Source organism: Oncorhynchus gorbuscha, linkage group LG02 (genome assembly GCF_021184085.1).
Source record: "Oncorhynchus gorbuscha isolate QuinsamMale2020 ecotype Even-year linkage group LG02, OgorEven_v1.0, whole genome shotgun sequence".
Lineage (NCBI taxonomy): Eukaryota > Metazoa > Chordata > Actinopteri > Salmoniformes > Salmonidae > Oncorhynchus > Oncorhynchus gorbuscha.
In genome coordinates, this window is record NC_060174.1 from 87621387 (window position 1) to 87640515 (window position 19129).

General features: G+C 46.6%; 1 protein-coding gene across 2 annotated transcripts in view; it reads left to right on the forward strand.

Annotated features, from left to right (window-relative positions):
* The window catches only part of LOC124012193 (roundabout homolog 3-like), a 243259-nt gene that overhangs the window by 1089 nt on the left and 223041 nt on the right, over positions 1–19129 (forward strand). The gene's annotated exons all lie outside the window — the stretch shown is intronic.

Sequence of the window (19129 nt, forward strand, 5' to 3'; positions counted from 1 at the left end):
CATAGAAACTTAATTGGAAGGACAAATGTTTGACATGCTTTTTACATTTGTATCACAGATGTTTTTGGGAAAATCACGATGAAAGTGGCCATTTTAGGTCCTTTTTAGACCCACATGCCTCCTGTAAGACCCTATGATTTGTGAACCGTACATGACACAGACAACATCTTGGTGTCATTATTATACTCATTATAGTGTGCACTGTGCTCTAACATGTGGAGTATGTCTAGATTCTGAAATACACATTGTCCAGCGGTGTAAGATACTAAAGTAAAAATACTTTAAAGTACTACTTAAGTAGTTTTTTGGGGTATCTGTACTTTACTATTTATAAATTTGACAACTTTTACTTCACTACATTCCTAAAGAAAATAATATACTTTTTACTTCATACATTTTCCCTGACACCCAAAAGTACTCATTACATGTTGACAGGAAAATGGCCCAATTCACACACTTATCAATAGAACTTCCCGAGTCATCCCTACCGCCTCTGATCTGGTGGACTCACTAAACACAAATGCTTTGTTTGTAAATTATGTCTGAGTGTTGGAGTGTGCCCCTGGCTATCTGTACATGATGTCTGAGTGTTGGAGTGTGCCCCTGGCTATCTGTACATGATGTCTGAGTGTTGGAGTGTGCCCCTGGCTATCTGTACATGATGTCTGAGTGTTGGAGTGTGCCCCTGGCTATCTGTACATGATGTCTGAGTGTTGGAGTGTGCCCCTGGCTATCTGTACATGATGTCTGAGTGTTGGAGTGTGCCCCTGGCTATCTGTACATGATGTCTGAGTGTTGGAGTGTGCCCCTGGCTATCTGTACATGATGTCTGAGTGTTGGAGTGTGCCCCTGGCTATCTGTACATGATGTCTGAGTGTTGGAGTGTGCCCCTGGCTATCTGTACATGATGTCTGAGTGTTGGAGTGAGCCCCTGGCTATCTGTACATGATGTCTGAGTGTTGGAGTGTGCCCCTGGCTATCTGTACATGATGTCTGAGTGTTGGAGTGTGCCCCTGGCTATCTGTACATGATGTCTGAGTGTTGGAGTGTGCCCCTGGCTATCTGTACATGATGTCTGAGTGTTGGAGTGTGCCCCTGGCTATCTGTACATGATGTCTGAGTGTTGGAGTGTGCCCCTGGCTATCTGTACATGATGTCTGAGTGTTGGAGTTTGCCCCTGGCTATCTGTACATGATGTCTGAGTGTTGGAGTGTGCCCCTGGCTATCTGTACATGATGTCTGAGTGTTGGAGTGTGCCCCTGGCTATCTGTACATGATGTCTGAGTGTTGGAGTGTGCCCCTGGCTATCTGTACATGATGTCTGAGTGTTGGAGTGTGCCCCTGGCTATCTGTACATGATGTCTGAGTGTTGGAGTGTGCCCCTGGCTATCTGTACATGATGTCTGAGTGTTGGAGTGTGCCCCTGGCTATCTGTACATGATGTCTGAGTGTTGGAGTGTGCCCCTGGCTATCTGTACATGATGTCTGAGTGTTGGAGTGTGCCCCTGGCTATCTGTACATGATGTCTGAGTGTTGGAGTGTGCCCCTGGCTATCTGTACATGATGTCTGAGTGTTGGAGTGTGCCCCTGGCTATCTGTACATGATGTCTGAGTGTTGGAGTGTGCCCCTGGCTATCTGTACATGATGTCTGAGTGTTGGAGTGTGCCCCTGGCTATCTGTACATGATGTCTGAGTGTTGGAGTGTGCCCCTGGCTATCTGTACATGATGTCTGAGTGTTGGAGTGTGCCCCTGGCTATCTGTACATGATGTCCCCCTGGCTATCTGTACATGATGTCTGAGTGTTGGAGTGTGCCCCTGGCTATCTGTACATGATGTCTGAGTGTTGGAGTGTGCCCCTGGCTATCTGTACATGATGTCTGAGTGTTGGAGTGTGCCCCTGGCTATCTGTACATGATGTCTGAGTGTTGGAGTGTGCCCCTGGCTATCTGTACATGATGTCTGAGTGTTGGAGTGTGCCCCTGGCTATCTGTACATGATGTCTGAGTGTTGGAGTGTGCCCCTGGCTATCTGTACATGATGTCTGAGTGTTGGAGTGTGCCCCTGGCTATCTGTACATGATGTCTGAGTGTTGGAGTGTGCCCCTGGCTATCTGTACATGATGTCTGAGTGTTGGAGTGTGCCCCTGGCTATCTGTACATGATGTCTGAGTGTTGGAGTGTGCCCCTGGCTATCTGTACATGATGTCTGAGTGTTGGAGTGTGCCCCTGGCTATCTGTACATGATGTCTGAGTGTTGGAGTGTGCCCCTGGCTATCTGTACATGATGTCTGAGTGTTGGAGTGTGCCCCTGGCTATCTGTACATGATGTCTGAGTGTTGGAGTGTGCCCCTGGCTATCTGTACATGATGTCTGAGTGTTGGAGTGTGCCCCTGGCTATCTGTACATGATGTCTGAGTGTTGGAGTGTGCCCCTGGCTATCTGTACATGATGTCTGAGTGTTGGAGTGTGCCCCTGGCTATCCGTCAATAAAAAAAAACTAGAAAAATGTGCAGTCTGGTTTGCTTAATATAAGGAATTTGAAAGGGGTTCATACTTTTACTTTTGATACATTCTAGCAATTCCATTTACTTTTGATACTTAAGTATATTTTAAACCAAATACTTTTAGACTTTTACTCAAGCAGTATTTTACTGGGTGACTTTCACTTTTACTTGAGTCATTTTCTATAGTACCTTTACTTCTACTCAAGTATGACAATTGAGAACTTTTCCCACCACTGATTTTTTCACGTTAATTTATTCGACATAAAAAATATTTATATGAATATAAAATAAATAAAAACCTCTCCCGCTGGCGTGGAATCGACCAACAGGCAGCTAGGCAAACGGTGTAATGGGAAGCTCCTGCTGTGCCCTGCTCCTCTGGCTATAATGAGGGAGTAGGGATAGGAAATGGGGAGGGGAGAGTTGGGGAGGAGTTAAGTGGAGGGAAGGGCGTGTTCACCTTGATGTTTCTCTAATGAGCTCCCCTGCTCTGGGTGCACCAATCAATATTGTAATACTGGCCAACACACAAACACACACTTCCTCTAATGCCTTGGCACTCAAGGTTATGGGCTTCCCATGGTCAGGTGTATAGGCTATATCATATGTTATGGTTGGTTTAAGTTGCAGTCTGCTGTATTCTGAGGATTACACTGGAGAGTTGAGAAATTGCTGTTGATAGATGTTGACTAAAGCAGTTTTATCATGGCAATTAATGTTATGATTGATCTGACATGTTTTTTTCTTTATTTTCATTTTTTTTGCATTTTCTTTCTTCAGTCTATATTTCACCATGTCACAATCTTTTTACTAACACAATCTTTTGTATCCCTTCTCCCCCCTTTCTTCTCAGAACACGTCTGACATCTTGACTAATAGTATTTTTGTTTGATAAATATACAGCTTGTCACTGCAGATTGATGTTTGTGAGTTAGAAAGTGGTGTGGGGAAGGTTAGAGAGAGAGTGTGTGTGTGTGTGTGTGTGTGTGTGTGTGTGTGTGTGTGTGTGTGTGTGTGTGTGTGTGTGTGTGTGTGTGTGTGTGTGTGTGTGTGTGTGTGTGTGTGTGTGTGTGTGTGTGTGTGTGTGTGTGTGTGTGTGTGTGTGTGTGTGTGTGTGAAGGGGGTGTATTGTTGGAGGGGGGCTGTATTTTAAAGGTGTACGTGTGGGAAGTAAATGCAGCCTCCCGATAAGCTGCTTATCTCAGCGGTGGGCGCATTGATAATGCTGAGTCTACAACAACCTCTCTTTTTCCCTCTCACCTTTTCTTTCTTCCCTCTGTCCATCGGTCTCATCACAGAGCCCTAATGGAGTGCAGATAGAGATGGAGCGGCAGTCCACTCCTCAGATCTATAGGAGCACAATGAGGGAGGAGTGTGCCGACTGCCGAGGCCAACAATCTATTGCAGAGGGATTGACTGATGTCAGCACTGCAGATGCTATCTGAAGCCTTTATTAGATGTGACTCTTGTTTAGATGAGCTGATATTCAATGGGGTGATTCGTTTGAGCTCGAGAGCCGAGAGCCGGTCGAGTTCTAACGATCATTCGACAGGCTCCAATAAGATACGTTTAGAGTGTAAATGACCAATGTTGTCTCCAAGATAACTATAACTTTACAGAGCAATGTTGTCTCCAAGATAACTATAACTTTACAGAGCAATGTTGCCATGTTTGCCTACATTACTGAGAGAAGCATCACACAGTAACAATGGTATAGTCCTTGCTCTACTAAACCTGCCAAGAGTAGGGGAACTAGACAAGCTAGAGAGTAATAGAGCCACAGGAAGACAAGGACAGGTAGAGGAGCCCTGAAGGTTAGGAGGTGTCAGAAAATCTTTATGGACCTCAGCAGCATAACTGTTGTCTGGTGTATTGGGCTTCATCCCAGGAATGTAAAGAAGGGACTTATCGTGAGCCCTGCTGTTAAAGACACCCTCGCTCTCCCGCTATATCTCTTTTTGTTTTTTCTTCCTGCTGGTTCTCCAAGCCAGGACTAGAGGACCAGGGGGCAGTCAACCTAAGGGTGCCCAGGCGAGAAGTTCGACAGCGGGGCAGAGAGTGGACGGTCTGCTAGGGTTCCCTGGAGCCTCATCGACTGTAATGGAGAAAATTGACGTGGCCCAATAACCAATCCTGGAAATAATGGTGAATTTGTTCAAACACAGTCTATATTGGACCACAGCGGATTGGCAATAGTTTATCCATTATTTTATCTATCTCTCCCTCTCTGACTTTCCCTCCCTCGCTTTCCCTCTCTCACTATTCCTCTCTCTCACTATTCCTCTCTCTCACTATTCCTCTCTCTTACTATTCCTCTCTCTCACTATTTCTCTCTCACTATTCCTCTCTCTCACTATTCCTCTCTTTCACTGTTTCTCTCTCACTCATCCTCTCTCTCACTATTCCTCTCTCTCACTATTCCTCTCTCTCACTATTCCTCTCTTTCACTCTTTCACTATTCCTCTCTCTCACTGTTCCTCTCTCTCACTGTTCCTCTCTCACTATTCCTCTCTCTCACTATTCCTCTCTCTCTATTCTCTTTGTTTGACAATGTTGTCTGCGTAGTTCCAGTCTCTTTATCGCACATAGACTATTGCGATTCAATGGGCTTTGTTGGGTTTGCGCATTCAGCAGTATTGTTGATTGATGTTTTTCTAGGGGTGATGGGAGGATCGTATTTGGAGGCATGGAATGACTTTTGTGGGCAGAGATAGCTGTGTTTGAGGAGGCTCACAATAAATATAGACTTTTGTCAGGCTTTAGACTGTTTCTGGTGACTGCTTTTTTCTATTATCGTTCAAGCTCATTCTGTATTCCTTTTGAGGTTGTTCTTATGACCTTCGGAAAGTAGGGTTGAGGTTGCTGCACTATGTACATAGACATGGAATCACTGGTAACTCTAATAATGGAACACTAGTCACTTTAATGTTTAATATGTATATACCATACTCTACTGTATTTTAGTCAGTGCCACTCCAATATTGCTCGTCCTAATATCTATACATTTCTTAATTCCATTCTTTCACTTTTAGATGGTTGTGTATTGTTGTGTATTGTATTGTAGTGTATTGTATTGTTGTGTTTGACACCCCTGCACTGTTGGATCTAGGAACACAAACATTTTGCTAGACCCGCTATAGCATCTGCTAATTATGTGTATGTGACCAATACATTTACATTTACATTTAAGTCATTTAGCAGACGCTCTTATCCAGAGCGACTTACAAATTGGTACAATTTGATTTGACTTTGATTTGGAGTATCTGAAATAGTTTGAGCTTTGCCATGTTAGTCTGTGTGTGAGTGTACATGTGTAGGCGAATTGACAGGTTTGATTGTACACATCATAATTACAACATGTCAGCTAAACTCCTATGCTTATGTTTTTAATTTAATTTATTTATCCTTTAAGTAAGTTGACTGAGACCACGTTCTCATTTACAGCAACGACCTGGGGAATAGCTACAGGGGAAAGGAGGGGGATGAATGAGCCAATTGTAAACTGTGGATTATTAGGTGACCGTGATGGTTTGTAGGCCAGATTGGTGATCTAACTAACAGACAGCCCTAGTCCTAAATGTTAATACTTCCTGTTCAGAGATATCTTCAGGTTTTTAGCAAATGGATCCCATAAAAGCCTATAGATTGTGGAGGAAATGGTATCCGTATTAAAACCTTGACTCTATGGGAGTGTAATCCCTGTGCTCTAATTAGGGATGTGGGTGTTGGGGCGAGGTGGCCAGCATGCGTGTGTGTGTGCTAATCCCTCTGTGTTAATGTGGCCATTTGTCTGCTCATCGAGATCAAGCTCCCCTTTGCGCTCTTTCACCAAGCCATATCAACCAACCCAGGTCATTCATTCAACATGTTCACCATGTGAGAGAGAGTGTGTGTGTGTGCGCGTGTGTGTGTTTGTGTGTGTATGTGGCAATTATCTCTCAATATGCAAATCCAGAGTGTGAAAGCTCTGACTGTGTCCAATCTGTTTTTATCCTTAAATAGTCATGACAGAAATAAATATCTTATTTTATAAGGTGTTCTGTACATCAACTTTCTTGTTTTGTTTTAACTCGACGGGTTCAATTTGCAGCTTTAGAAAACACTGAATTTAAAACGTATAAGTTGGATCCAAACCTGCTGTGCCCTGACACTACTGGGGAGAGCAATCAGCGTGGCATGGTTGTGATGTGTCCTGAAGGAGGAGTGCTGAGTAAGTGCACACACTTCCTGTGCCAGAGCACTCCGTGGTGTCTGTCAGATACGAGGTGTGAGAGCACACTGTCAATCTGACAGGGTGTGTATATTGTGCTACACTGACTAACTGTCGACCCCCTGCATTTACCTGGCTCTGGCCCAGGGAGAGAGGGAGGAGAAGAAGAAGGGAAGAAGAGAGAGGTGAGCTGCATAAATTGTGTCTTAATTGGGTCCATACTGGATACAAAGTTGTGGACTACATGAACTGATGCACTTTTACTAGTATGAGACAAGAGAACGACAGGGAGTCAGAGGGAGAGAGAGAGAGAAAGACATAGTTAGAGAGACAAACAGTGAAAGAATGTTAGCGCAGTAGTGGCGCCTCACTGGCACTTCCCCACTCCGGTATTCCTCATTTATTCACTTGGAATGGGTGGTCAGGAATGCATTATTAATGGAATGCTGGAGAGCTTTTCTGAAGCCAAACATGTTTATTCATACTGCAGCCAAGGACTGGGAACGCCAGGTGTCCTCCCCTTCTCTTTGCCTCATCTCCCCACTCTCCCAAAGACTGCCATTAGCAGCCACAGTGGCACACACACATGGACCCACACACACACATACGGATCCACGCGCACACAAAGGCATGCACACGCGCGGGCACACACACAGAGATGCACATATGCTCTTATACCTACACACATGCATTTTTCATAGACAGCATGCACCAGATAAATCATGACCACCGTCATTAAATCTGACCTTTTCCAGTCTTCTGTTGCCAGTCATGATACTCGGCACAGGGCTAGGCTTTGGGACTTTGTAGTAAGAGAGAAAGAGAATGACTGATTAATAGGAAGACCAAGTGGCTGCTGGCTACCTAGACTGGCAGGCCCAGGCCCATAGACCAACAGAGAGCTATTTATTCTTCCCTGTGCCATTTCAATAGAGACCTATTATCATGGTTAAGCTGAAGAAACAGCACCTGATATTCCATAGTAAGGTTCAGGTTCAAATATCACCGTTTTGTCATCTCCAATGCCAGACAGATTCAATAGCCACAGAATTTAGTCAAATTATTTCAAATTAATATTGTGGCATCCAAATCAAACCTGTACAGAAGGCTACATACCTGTAACTACTGTCTTTCTCCCTCCATTCCGATATACTGTAGGATCTAAAGGCAGAGGCTGTGACAGTGGTTCTCTGTTGGGGCGGACCTGTTGCTTCTTTTCATTCATGCACTCTGGTCTGGGAAGGCTCTGGCCTGACAGAGAAGGGCATTACCATTCATTTGACATGTGATGCTATCACCATAGAAAGCAAGGTTGTCTCATGTCTACTCTGGGTAATATCATGGGAGACTGGGGTTAAGCAGAATGCAGGGCCATAACAGCACGTGTTATCTTCCTCCTTGTGCTTCCATCACTATCACTCCCCTCCATCTCTATCTCTTCCCTCTATCCATTGTCTCCTCTCCCCCTCCCTATCTCTCTTCTCCCTCCCTAGTTCTCTCCTCCCTATCTCCCCCCTCCCTATCTTTCTCCCTCCCTCCTTATTTCTCTCCCTCCCTCCCTATCTCTCTCCTCCCTCCCTAGTTATCTCCTCCCTATCTCTCTCCCCCCTCCCTATCTCTCTCCCTCCCTCATTATCTCTCCCCCTCCTTCCTTATTTCTCTCCCTCCCTATCTCTCTCCATCTCCTCCAGCCTGTCTTCGCATTATCTCAATATCCCCTCCACGGCGTCAATCTCCTCCAACTGGGCAGGCTATGAATAACATTGTGGCAATAGAGCCATCTGTCCAGGAATCCGGAAAATGACTGTTGTATCATCCCTGGCTGCTTCCCAAATGCCACCCTATTCCCTAGTTAGTGCACTACTTTTGACTAGGGCCCTGGTCAAAATTTGTAAACTATGTAGGGAATAGGGTGCAATTTGAGGAGCAGACCCTTTCTCTATCTGTCTCTCTATCTGAGGGTGGGTGAGCCTCCTCATCTGCCTCCATGAGCCAGGCAATCACCACTGCCATCGCCACCGTTCCGCTAACCCTGCCAAGCTAATCCCAGGGTCTTAACCCCTACCTGTGATGATATGCAGAATTATGTACATAACCTAATGGGAATGGAAATGAGGCAGCTCTACCGCTGCAATCTGTATCTGCATGTGTGAAGGTGATGGGCGTTAAGGGGTAGCGAGCTAGCGTCGGGCGAGATGAGACAGAACTTGGGCGTCACAATTGTTATTGATATACTAATGCACATTTCAGAAACTTACTCAATTACGCTGAGGATATTTTTAGGAGGTGAGGGGGCAGAGTAGATTGCGTCCCAAATTATACTCTATTCTCCATGTAGTGCACTACTCTTGACCAGGGCCCTTAGGGATGCAGATAAGATTGAAAAGTGATATAGTGGAGACTGCGGTAGGATTTATTCATGGCTGTTATAGGTATTAGTGTCATATTGTGACAAGCGCGTATCAGGGAGTTGTATTGGTGCTGCCATTGTCATGTTTTGTCATTTATTATCTTGTCTTGTCCCTGTGCTTCCCATTCTATTCGTTTCCCTCTGCTGGTCTTATTAGGTTCTTTCCCTCTTTCTATCCCTCTCTCTCCCCCTCCCTCTCTCACTCTCTCGCTCTCTCTTCTCTCTATCGTTCCGTTCCTGCTCCCAGCTGTTCCTATTCCCCTAATCAATCATTTAGTCTTCCCACACCTGTTCCCGATCCTTTCCCCTGATTAGAGTCCCTATTTCTTCCTTTGTGTTCCGTTCCTGTCCTGTCGGTTCCTTGTCTAGAATTCACCGTGCTGTGTTTGTGTATCGCCCTGTCGTGTCGTGTTTTCCTCAGATGCTGCGTGGTGAGCAGGTGTCTGAGTCTGTCTGGTTCAAGTGCCTTCCCGAGGCAACCTGCTGTTCACCTGCTGTTCAAGATCGAGTCTCCAGTTTGTCCTCGTCATTTCGAGTGAAAGTTGTGTTTTTTTGTTTGTATTTACTTTACTGGATTAAAGACTCTGTTTTCGCCAAGTCGCTTTTGGGTCCTCTTTCACCAGCATGACAGAAGGAACCGACCAAGGAATGGACCCAGCGACTTCAGACGCTCGTTACACTGCCGTCGAGATCCAAGGAGCCATGCTCGGCAGACACGAGCAGGAATTGTCTGCTGCTCGCCATGCCGTGGAGAACCTGGCCGCTCAGGTTTCCGACCTCTCTGGACTGTTCCAGAGTCTACGTCTCGTGCCACCTGTGACTTCCTGGCCTGCCGAGCCTCCAGAACCTAGGGTTAATAACCCACCTTGCTACTCCGGGCAGCCCACTGAGTGCCGCTCCTTTCTCACGCAGTGTGAGATTGTGTTCTCTCTCCAACCCAACACATACTCTAGAGAGAGAGCTCGGGTTGCTTACGTCATTTCACTCCTTACTGGCCGGGCTCGAGAATGGGGCACAGCTATCTGGGAGGCAAGGGCTGATTGCTCTAACAAGTTCCAGAACTTTAAAGAGGAGATGATTCGGGTTTTTGACCGTTCAGTTTTTGGTAGGGAGGCTTCTAGGGCCCTGGCTTCCTTATGCCAAGGTGAACGGTCCATAACGGATTATTCTATTGAGTTTCGCACTCTTGCTGCCTCTAGTGAGTGGAACGAGCCGGCGCTGCTCGCTCGTTTTCTGGAGGGACTCCACGCAGTGGTTAAGGATGAGATTCTCTCCCGGGAGGTTCCTTCAGATGTGGACTCTTTGATTGCTCTCGCCATCCGCATAGAACGACGGGTAGATCTTCGTCACCGGGCTCGTGGAAGAGAGCTCGCATCAACGGTGTTTCCCTGCTCCGCATCGCAACCATCTCCCTCCTCTGGCTCAGAGTCTGAGCCCATGCAGCTGGGAGGGATTCGCATCTCGACTAAGGAGAGGGAACGGAGGATCACCAACCGCCTGTGCCTCTATTGCGGAGTTGCTGGACATTTTGTTAATTCATGTCCAGTAAAGCCAGAGCTCATCTGTAAGCGGAGGGCTACAGGTGAGCGCAACTACTCAAGTCTCTCCATCAAGATCCTGTACTACTTTGTCGGTCCATCTACGCTGGACCGGTTCGGGTGCTACATGTAGTGCCTTGATAGACTCTGGGGCTGAGGGTTGTTTCATGGACGAAGCATGGGTTCGGAAACATGACATTCCTTTCAGAGAGTTAGAGAAGCCTACGCCCATGTTCGCCTTAGATGGTAGTCATCTTCCCAGTATCAGATTTGAGACACTACCTTTAACCCTCACAGTATCTGGTAACCACAGTGAGACTATTTCTTTTTTGATTTTTCGTTCACCGTTTACACCTGTTGTTTTGGGTCATCCCTGGCTAGTATGTCATAATCCTTCTATTAATTGGTCTAGTAATTCTATCCTATCCTGGAACGTTTCTTGTCATGTGAAGTGTTTAATGTCTGCCATCCCTCCCGTTTCTTCTGTCCCTACTTCTCAGGAGGAACCTGGCGATTTGACAGGAGTGCCGGAGGAATATCATGATCTGCGCACGGTCTTCAGTCGGTCCCGAGCCAACTCCCTTCCTCCTCACCGGTCGTATGATTGTAGTATTGATCTCCTTCCGGGGACCACTCCTCCTCGGGGTAGACTATACTCTCTGTCGGCTCCCGAACGTAAGGCTCTCGAGGATTATTTGTCTGTGTCTCTTGACGCCGGTACCATAGTGCCTTCTTCCTCTCCGGCCGGGGCGGGGTTCTTTTTGTTAAGAAGAAGGACGGTACTCTGCGTCCCTGCGTGGATTATCGAGGGCTGAATGACATAACGGTTAAGAATCGTTATCCGCTTCCCCTTATGTCATCAGCCTTCGAGATTCTGCAGGGAGCCAGGTGCTTTACTAAGTTGGACCTTCGTAACGCTTACCATCTCGTGCGCATCAGAGAGGGGGACGAGTGGAAAACGGCGTTTAACACTCCGTTAGGGCATTTTGAGTACCGGGTTCTGCCGTTTGGTCTCGCCAATGCGCCAGCTGTTTTTCAGGCATTAGTTAATGATGTTCTGAGAGACATGCTGAACATCTTTGTTTTTGTCTATCTTGACGATATCCTGATTTTTTCTCCGTCACTCGAGATTCATGTTCAGCACGTTCGACGTGTTCTACAGCGCCTTTTAGAGAATTGTCTCTACGTAAAGTCTGAGAAGTGCTCTTTTCATGTCTCCTCCGTTACTTTTCTCGGTTCCGTTATTTCCGCTGAAGGCATTCAGATGGATTCCGCTAAGGTCCAAGCTGTCAGTGATTGGCCCGTTCCAAGGTCACGTGTCGAGTTGCAGCGCTTTTTAGGTTTCGCTAATTTCTATCGGCGTTTCATTCGTAATTTCGGTCAAGTTGCTGCCCCTCTCACAGCTCTTACTTCTGTCAAGACGTGTTTTAAGTGGTCCGGTTCCGCCCAGGGAGCTTTTGATCTTCTAAAAGAACGTTTTACGTCCGCTCCTATCCTCGTTACTCCTGACGTCACTAGACAATTCATTGTCGAGGTTGACGCTTCAGAGGTAGGCGTGGGAGCCATTCTATCCCAGCGCTTCCAGTCTGACGATAAGGTTCATCCTTGCGCTTATTTTTCTCATCGCCTGTCGCCATCTGAGCGCAACTATGATGTGGGTAACCGTGAACTGCTCGCCATCCGCTTAGCCCTAGGCGAATGGCGACAGTGGTTGGAGGGGGCGACCGTTCCTTTTGTCGTTTGGACAGACCATAAGAACCTTGAGTACATCCGTTCTGCCAAACGACTTAATGCCCGTCAAGCTCGTTGGGCGTTGTTTTTCGCTCGTTTCGAGTTTGTGATTTCTTACCGTCCGGGTAGCAAGAACACCAAGCCTGATGCCTTATCCCGTCTGTTTAGTTCTTCTGTGGCTTCTACTGATCCCGAGGGGATTCTTCCTTATGGGCGTGTTGTCGGGTTAACAGTCTGGGGAATTGAAAGACAGGTTAAGCAAGCACTCACGCACACTGCGTCGCCGCGCGCTTGTCCTAGTAACCTCCTTTTCGTTCCTGTTTCCACTCGTCTGGCTGTTCTTCAGTGGGCTCACTCTGCCAAGTTAGCTGGTCATCCCGGTGTTCGAGGCACTCTTGCGTCTATTCGCCAGCGCTTTTGGTGGCCGACTCAGGAGCGTGACACGCGCCGTTTCGTGGCTGCTTGTTCGGACTGCGCGCAGACTAAGTCGGGTAACTCTCCTCCTGCCGGTCGTCTCAGACCGCTCCCCATTCCTTCTCGACCATGGTCTCACATCGCCCTAGACTTCATTACCGGTCTGCCTTTGTCTGCGGGGAAGACTGTGATTCTTACGGTTGTCGATAGGTTCTCTAAGGCGGCACATTTCATTCCCCTCGCTAAACTTCCTTCCGCTAAGGAGACGGCACAAATCATTATCGAGAATGTATTCAGAATTCATGGCCTCCCGTTAGACGCCGTTTCAGACAGAGGCCCGCAATTCACGTCACAGTTTTGGAGGGAGTTCTGTCGTTTGATTGGTGCGTCCGTCAGTCTCTCTTCCGGGTTTCATCCCCAGTCTAACGGTCAAGCAGAGAGGGCCAATCAGACGATTGGTCGCATACTACGCAGCCTTTCTTTCAGAAACCCTGCGTCTTGGGCAGAACAGCTCCCCTGGGCAGAATACGCTCACAATTCGCTTCCTTCGTCTGCTACCGGGTTATCTCCGTTTCAGAGTAGTCTGGGTTACCAGCCTCCTCTGTTCTCATCCCAGCTTGCCGAGTCCAGCGTTCCCTCCGCTCAAGCGTTTGTCCAACGTTGTGAGCGCACCTGGAGGAGGGTGAGGTCTGCACTTTGCCGTTACAGGGCACAGACTGTGAGAGCCGCCAATAAACGCAGGATTAAGAGTCCAAGGTATTGTTGCGGCCAGAGAGTGTGGCTTTCCACTCGCAACCTTCCTCTTACGACAGCTTCTCGTAAGTTGACTCCACGGTTCATTGGTCCGTTCCGTGTCTCCCAGGTCGTCAATCCTGTCGCTGTGCGACTGCTTCTTCCGCGACATCTTCGTCGCGTCCATCCTGTCTTCCATGTCTCCTGTGTTAAGCCCTTTCTTCGCACCCCCGTTCGTCTTCCCTCCCCCTCCCGTCCTTGTCGAGAGCGCACCTATTTACAAGGTACATAAGATCATGGACATGCGTTCTCGGGGACGGGGTCACCAATACTTAGTGGATTGGGAGGGTTACGGTCCTGAGGAGAGGAGTTGGGTTCCGTCTCGGGACGTGCTGGACCGTTCACTCATTGATGATTTCCTCCGTTGCCGCCAGGATTCCTCCTCGAGTGCGCCAGGAGGCGCTCGGTGAGTGGGGGGTACTGTCATGTTTTGTCATTTATTATCTTGTCTTGTCCCTGTGCTTCCCATTCTATTCGTTTCCCTCTGCTGGTCTTATTAGGTTCTTTCCCTCTTTCTATCCCTCTCTCTCCCCTCCCTCTCTCACTCTCTCGCTCTCTCTTCTCTCTATCGTTCCGTTCCTGCTCCCAGCTGTTCCTATTCCCCTAATCAATCATTTAGTCTTCCCACACCTGTTCCCGATCCTTTCCCCTGATTAGAGTCCCTATTTCTTCCTTTGTGTTCCGTTCCTGTCCTGTCGGTTCCTTGTCTAGAATTCACCGTGCTGTGTTTGTGTATCGCCCTGTCGTGTCGTGTTTTCCTCAGATGCTGCGTGGTGAGCAGGTGTCTGAGTCTGTCTGGTTCAAGTGCCTTCCCGAGGCAACCTGCTGTTCACCTGCTGTTCAAGATCGAGTCTCCAGTTTGTCCTCGTCATTTCGAGTGAAAGTTGTGTTTTTTTGTTTGTATTTACTTTACTGGATTAAAGACTCTGTTTTCGCCAAGTCGCTTTTGGGTCCTCTTTCACCAGCATGACAGCCATAGTAATTGTCAGGAAGGAAGTGCCACTCCGTCCAGGTATTAAAAGGACTGTGATGTTATGTGCATAGGGGGATGGAAATAATTTGTGTGGTGTGTTATTGAGATGTGAAGTGGTGGGATTTTACAGAATGTGTTGGGTTGAATAGAAATGGGGGCAGTGGTAGCTAAGTGCCCTTCAGATATTGGAAGACCCAGAGTGTGTGTGTGTGTGTGTGTGTGTGTGTGTGTGTGTGTGTGTGTGTGTGTGTGTGTGTGTGTGTGTGTGTGTGTGTGTGTGTGTGTGTGTGTGTGTGTGTGTGTGTGTGTGTGTGTGTGTGTGTGTGTGTGTGTGTGTGTGTGTGTGTGTGTGTGTGTGTCACACCCTGACCTTAGAGATCCTTTTAATTCTCTATTTGGTTAGGTCAGGGTGTGACTAGGGTGGGCAATCTATGTTTTCTATTTCTTTGTTGGCCTGGTATGCTTCCCAATCAGAGGCAGTTGTCTATCGTTGTCTCTGATTGGGGATCATATTTAGGCAGCCTTTTCCCACCTGTTGGTTGTGGGATCTTGTTTTTGTGTAGTGCCTGTGAACACTGCATTTACTTCACGTTTCGTTTGTTCGGTATTGGTTTCGGTGAGTTTAATTTATTAAAACGTGGAACTCTACGCACGCTGCGCCTTGGTCCATTCATTCAGACAATCGTGACAGTGTGTGTACGCACATACGCTGTATTCATGCATGCTAGCCAGACCCATAGTAGCAGATGGTGACTGTATCAGGCTATTTGTCTTGCTGCAGTTTTTGAGCTCCTGTCAATCATCTCATCAATACTATAAACACCATTCCCCCCTCCCTCCTCTCTCTTATACATGATCACAGTATGTCACTATCTACTACAAATATCCTCTGCTGTCGTAAAAGACTAACCTTTTGTATTTAATCAAATGATATGTAAAAACTAACCAGATTGACTTGTATGTTCCTCTGGTCTGGCCTATTGGGGCTATCTTGTCCCAGTATCCACTTGGGAGCTCACCAACAAGCAGGATGTCAATGTAAGTAAGGGGGTTAAGTGTGCTGATGACGCCAGAGGGGGTCGTGCCCCTTGACCCTCCCTGATCCCATAACACAGAACACGGGGGTTCATTTATTTTCCATTCGTTGACATAAGCTAATGACTCTCCCTCCATCTCAGTTCCACAGAGCCCCCCCAAACCTCAGAACCCGTGACAGTTTGGTCATACAGTACACCGCAGGGCTTTGAAAAGGAGCCCAGTCTTTTGTCTGTGACATCTGCCTCCACTATTGTTATTCTAATGGCTACAATCCCCCAGTGGATGTGGGCTTGTGATTGCACCACCAGGCCAGTGTACACAGTGCAGATGCAATGTGTGGGGCTTCAAAGCATGCACCTTGCCTGACATTATGTGCATGGACACACACAGTCCAACACTTTCACATAGCAATACATACAGTATACTCAGAGACCTTGACCTTTATGTAGAAAAACACATAAAAACTTCCATATTCAGGCACACTTATGCTGCCAAGATACCTATTCATATTTTACAGTCACACCACAATATCGTCACCAATTATTTTTGGAATTCCACACTTGAGAAGGAGCACTGATACACTCACAATGTCAAGGGAATTGGTTATGCATGCTTGTTCATACTCACTCATACACAAAACAGCACCACATGCTGAATTCCAGCATGTACAGTGCTAGAATCAAGTTAATGCAGAATTGAAATGAGAAGACTGCATGACTTTAGCCTATTGCTGCTTTGATGACTTATGATTGTCCAACAACAACAACAACAAGCTACACGTGCCACTCTCCACTCTCGTTAAAAGCAAGAGCAGCAGCATAAATTATAACATGTCTCTCTTTTTACTGCAGCAGTGTCTTTCGAATCTGTACAGCCGTTACGGACAAGACATTTAAAATTACACACACCCAAGACCCGTGACAATCATATCAGATCAAGCCCAGACTTGTGACATTGTTTAGAATTCTGGATCCGGACCTGCTTGGGTCCCAGATCTTATCTCTGATATCTGGGTACAGGTGGATCTGTGAAGACCTCTACCTGCTACCGTCCTCCATTCCACTGTTATGTTCAGCTCTCTCTCTCTCTCTCTCTCTCTCTCTCTCTCTCTCTCTCTCTCTCTCTCTCTCTCTCTCTCTCTCTCTCTCTCTCTCTCTCTCTCTCTCTCTCTCTCTCTCTCCCAGCAATACTTGATGAAAATTACAGGCTTCTCTCATCTTTTTAAGTGGGAGAACTTGCACAATGGAATACAAAACAAGGAACCGACGGAACAGGAACGGATGAAATCAGGGGAAAGGATCGAGAACAGGTGTGGAAAGACTAAATGATGATTAGGGGAATGGTGGCTGACTAAATACTTTTTTTGCCCCACTGTATTGTAACCAGCATCATCACTAGGGTGACCACAGATCCCGAATTGTGCGGGACAGTACTGCATTTTGTTCCTTTGTCCCTTGTCCCACAACAAAACAATCATGTACCGCATTTGATCAATTAATTAAAACAACACAAATAAAAAAAAGTTGATTTGTTGCATATTTCAGTCAGACTTCCTATTCATTTGATGAGAATTCACATTCCAACCTCTATCTTGCAGTCAGGTTGCGCTTATGACAAGATATATATCATAAAGTAGGCTACTGGTGATGTTGAACACTTCTCAAATTGAGATCTGATATTTTGCACAGTGCAAGACGAGACGTAGGTGGGGGGCTGCTTACACTGTCTGGCGAATGTCCTTCAAAATTATCCCATTGTCCCGCATTTTATTAAAAAATGCCCCCCCCCCTTTTTCGTAGTATCAAATTGATAGTTGCAGTCTTGTTCCATCGCTGCAACTACCCTATGGACTCGGGAGAGGTGAAGTTCTAGAGCTGTGTGTCCTCCAAAACATGACCCTGCCAAGCCACACTGCTTTTTGACATACTGCTCGCTTAACCCGGAAGCCGGCCACACCAATGTGTCAGAGGAAACACTGTCCAACTCACGACCGAAGTCAGCTTGCAGGCGCCCGGCCCGCCACAAGGAGTTGCTAGAACACGATGAGACAAGGAAATCCCAGCCAAACTCTCCCCTGACCCGGTTGACTCTATGCCAATTGTATATATCTTTTTTTTTTAAATGTAGTAATTTTTGTACCTTTATTTAACTAGGCAAGTCAGTTAAGAACAAATTCTTATTTACAATGACGGACTATCCTGGCCAAACCCGGACAAAACTGGGCCAATTGTGCGCCGCCCTATGGTACTCCCAATCAAGGTGATACAGACTGGGATCGAACCCGAGACTGTAGTACACCTCAGCACTGCGATGCAGTGCCTTAGACCAATGCACCACTCGGGAGGCCTACATTTGGGTATTTTGAATGTGGTCACCCTAATCCTCACCCACTGAGCACCGATGATTTTTTTAGCATTATTATGGGCTGCATATGATCACTGTCTTCGTCACGCTGCTGTGGCTGCATGCGGCTGCATGCGGCTATTGATTCATTAGCCAACACTGTTAATGGCTGGTTGGTTTGCATAGTGTGTGCCTGGCGAGAGGACGGGGTGTGTGGAAATGATAAATCACTTCATCACACCACATGGAGAGCTCTCTCTCTCTGTGTGTGTGTGTGTGTGTGTGTGTGTGTGTGTGTGTGTGTGTGTGTGTGTGTGTGTGTGTGTGTGTGTGTGTGTGTGTGTGTGTGTGTGTGTGTGTGTGTGTGTGTGTGTGTGTGTGTGTGTAGGGGGTGGCTACCTTGGGGAGAAGAGCCATATTGCCAATCAATAGGCATTTCCCAGTTAAACACTAATTAAGTCGTTACAGAGCAGTACTGTCAGTATTATGCCCACACACACACACACACACACACACACACACACACACACACACACACACACACACACACACACACACACACACACACACACACACACACACACACACACACACACACACACACACACACACACACACACACACACACACACACACACACACACACACACACACACACACACACACACACACACACACACACACACACACACACACACACACACACACACACACACACACACACACACACTCTGCAGTGCAAATTATTAGCCCACTAGACTAAAGATATTATGCTACTTTTTGGAATGCTTGTGTTAGTGACTTAAATGCTAATATGATTAACATAACACTAGATTTGTCAGGGAAACATTTAGTTTTGATTGAAGTTATTATTGCCATTGTGTTGTTACAGAATATAATTAGACACTGTATGGAACCAGGTTTGGGGACATAAAGTTCCTCTTATTAAGCAAATAACTAATGAACAGTAATGAGTGGATGTTGACGTATGGTTGTTGGTTGGGAATATGGAGGCATGACAACAGGTCTTTTATGTAAAGTGGTATCTAATGCCCCCTAAGTACGGTGTCCATATTAGGACAGCCTTGGTCTCAGGCTGACACAAGTTCTGTAGAGACTAAGGCTGTCCTAATATGGACACAGAGAAGATACTGTAAGTACACATCCCATCCCCA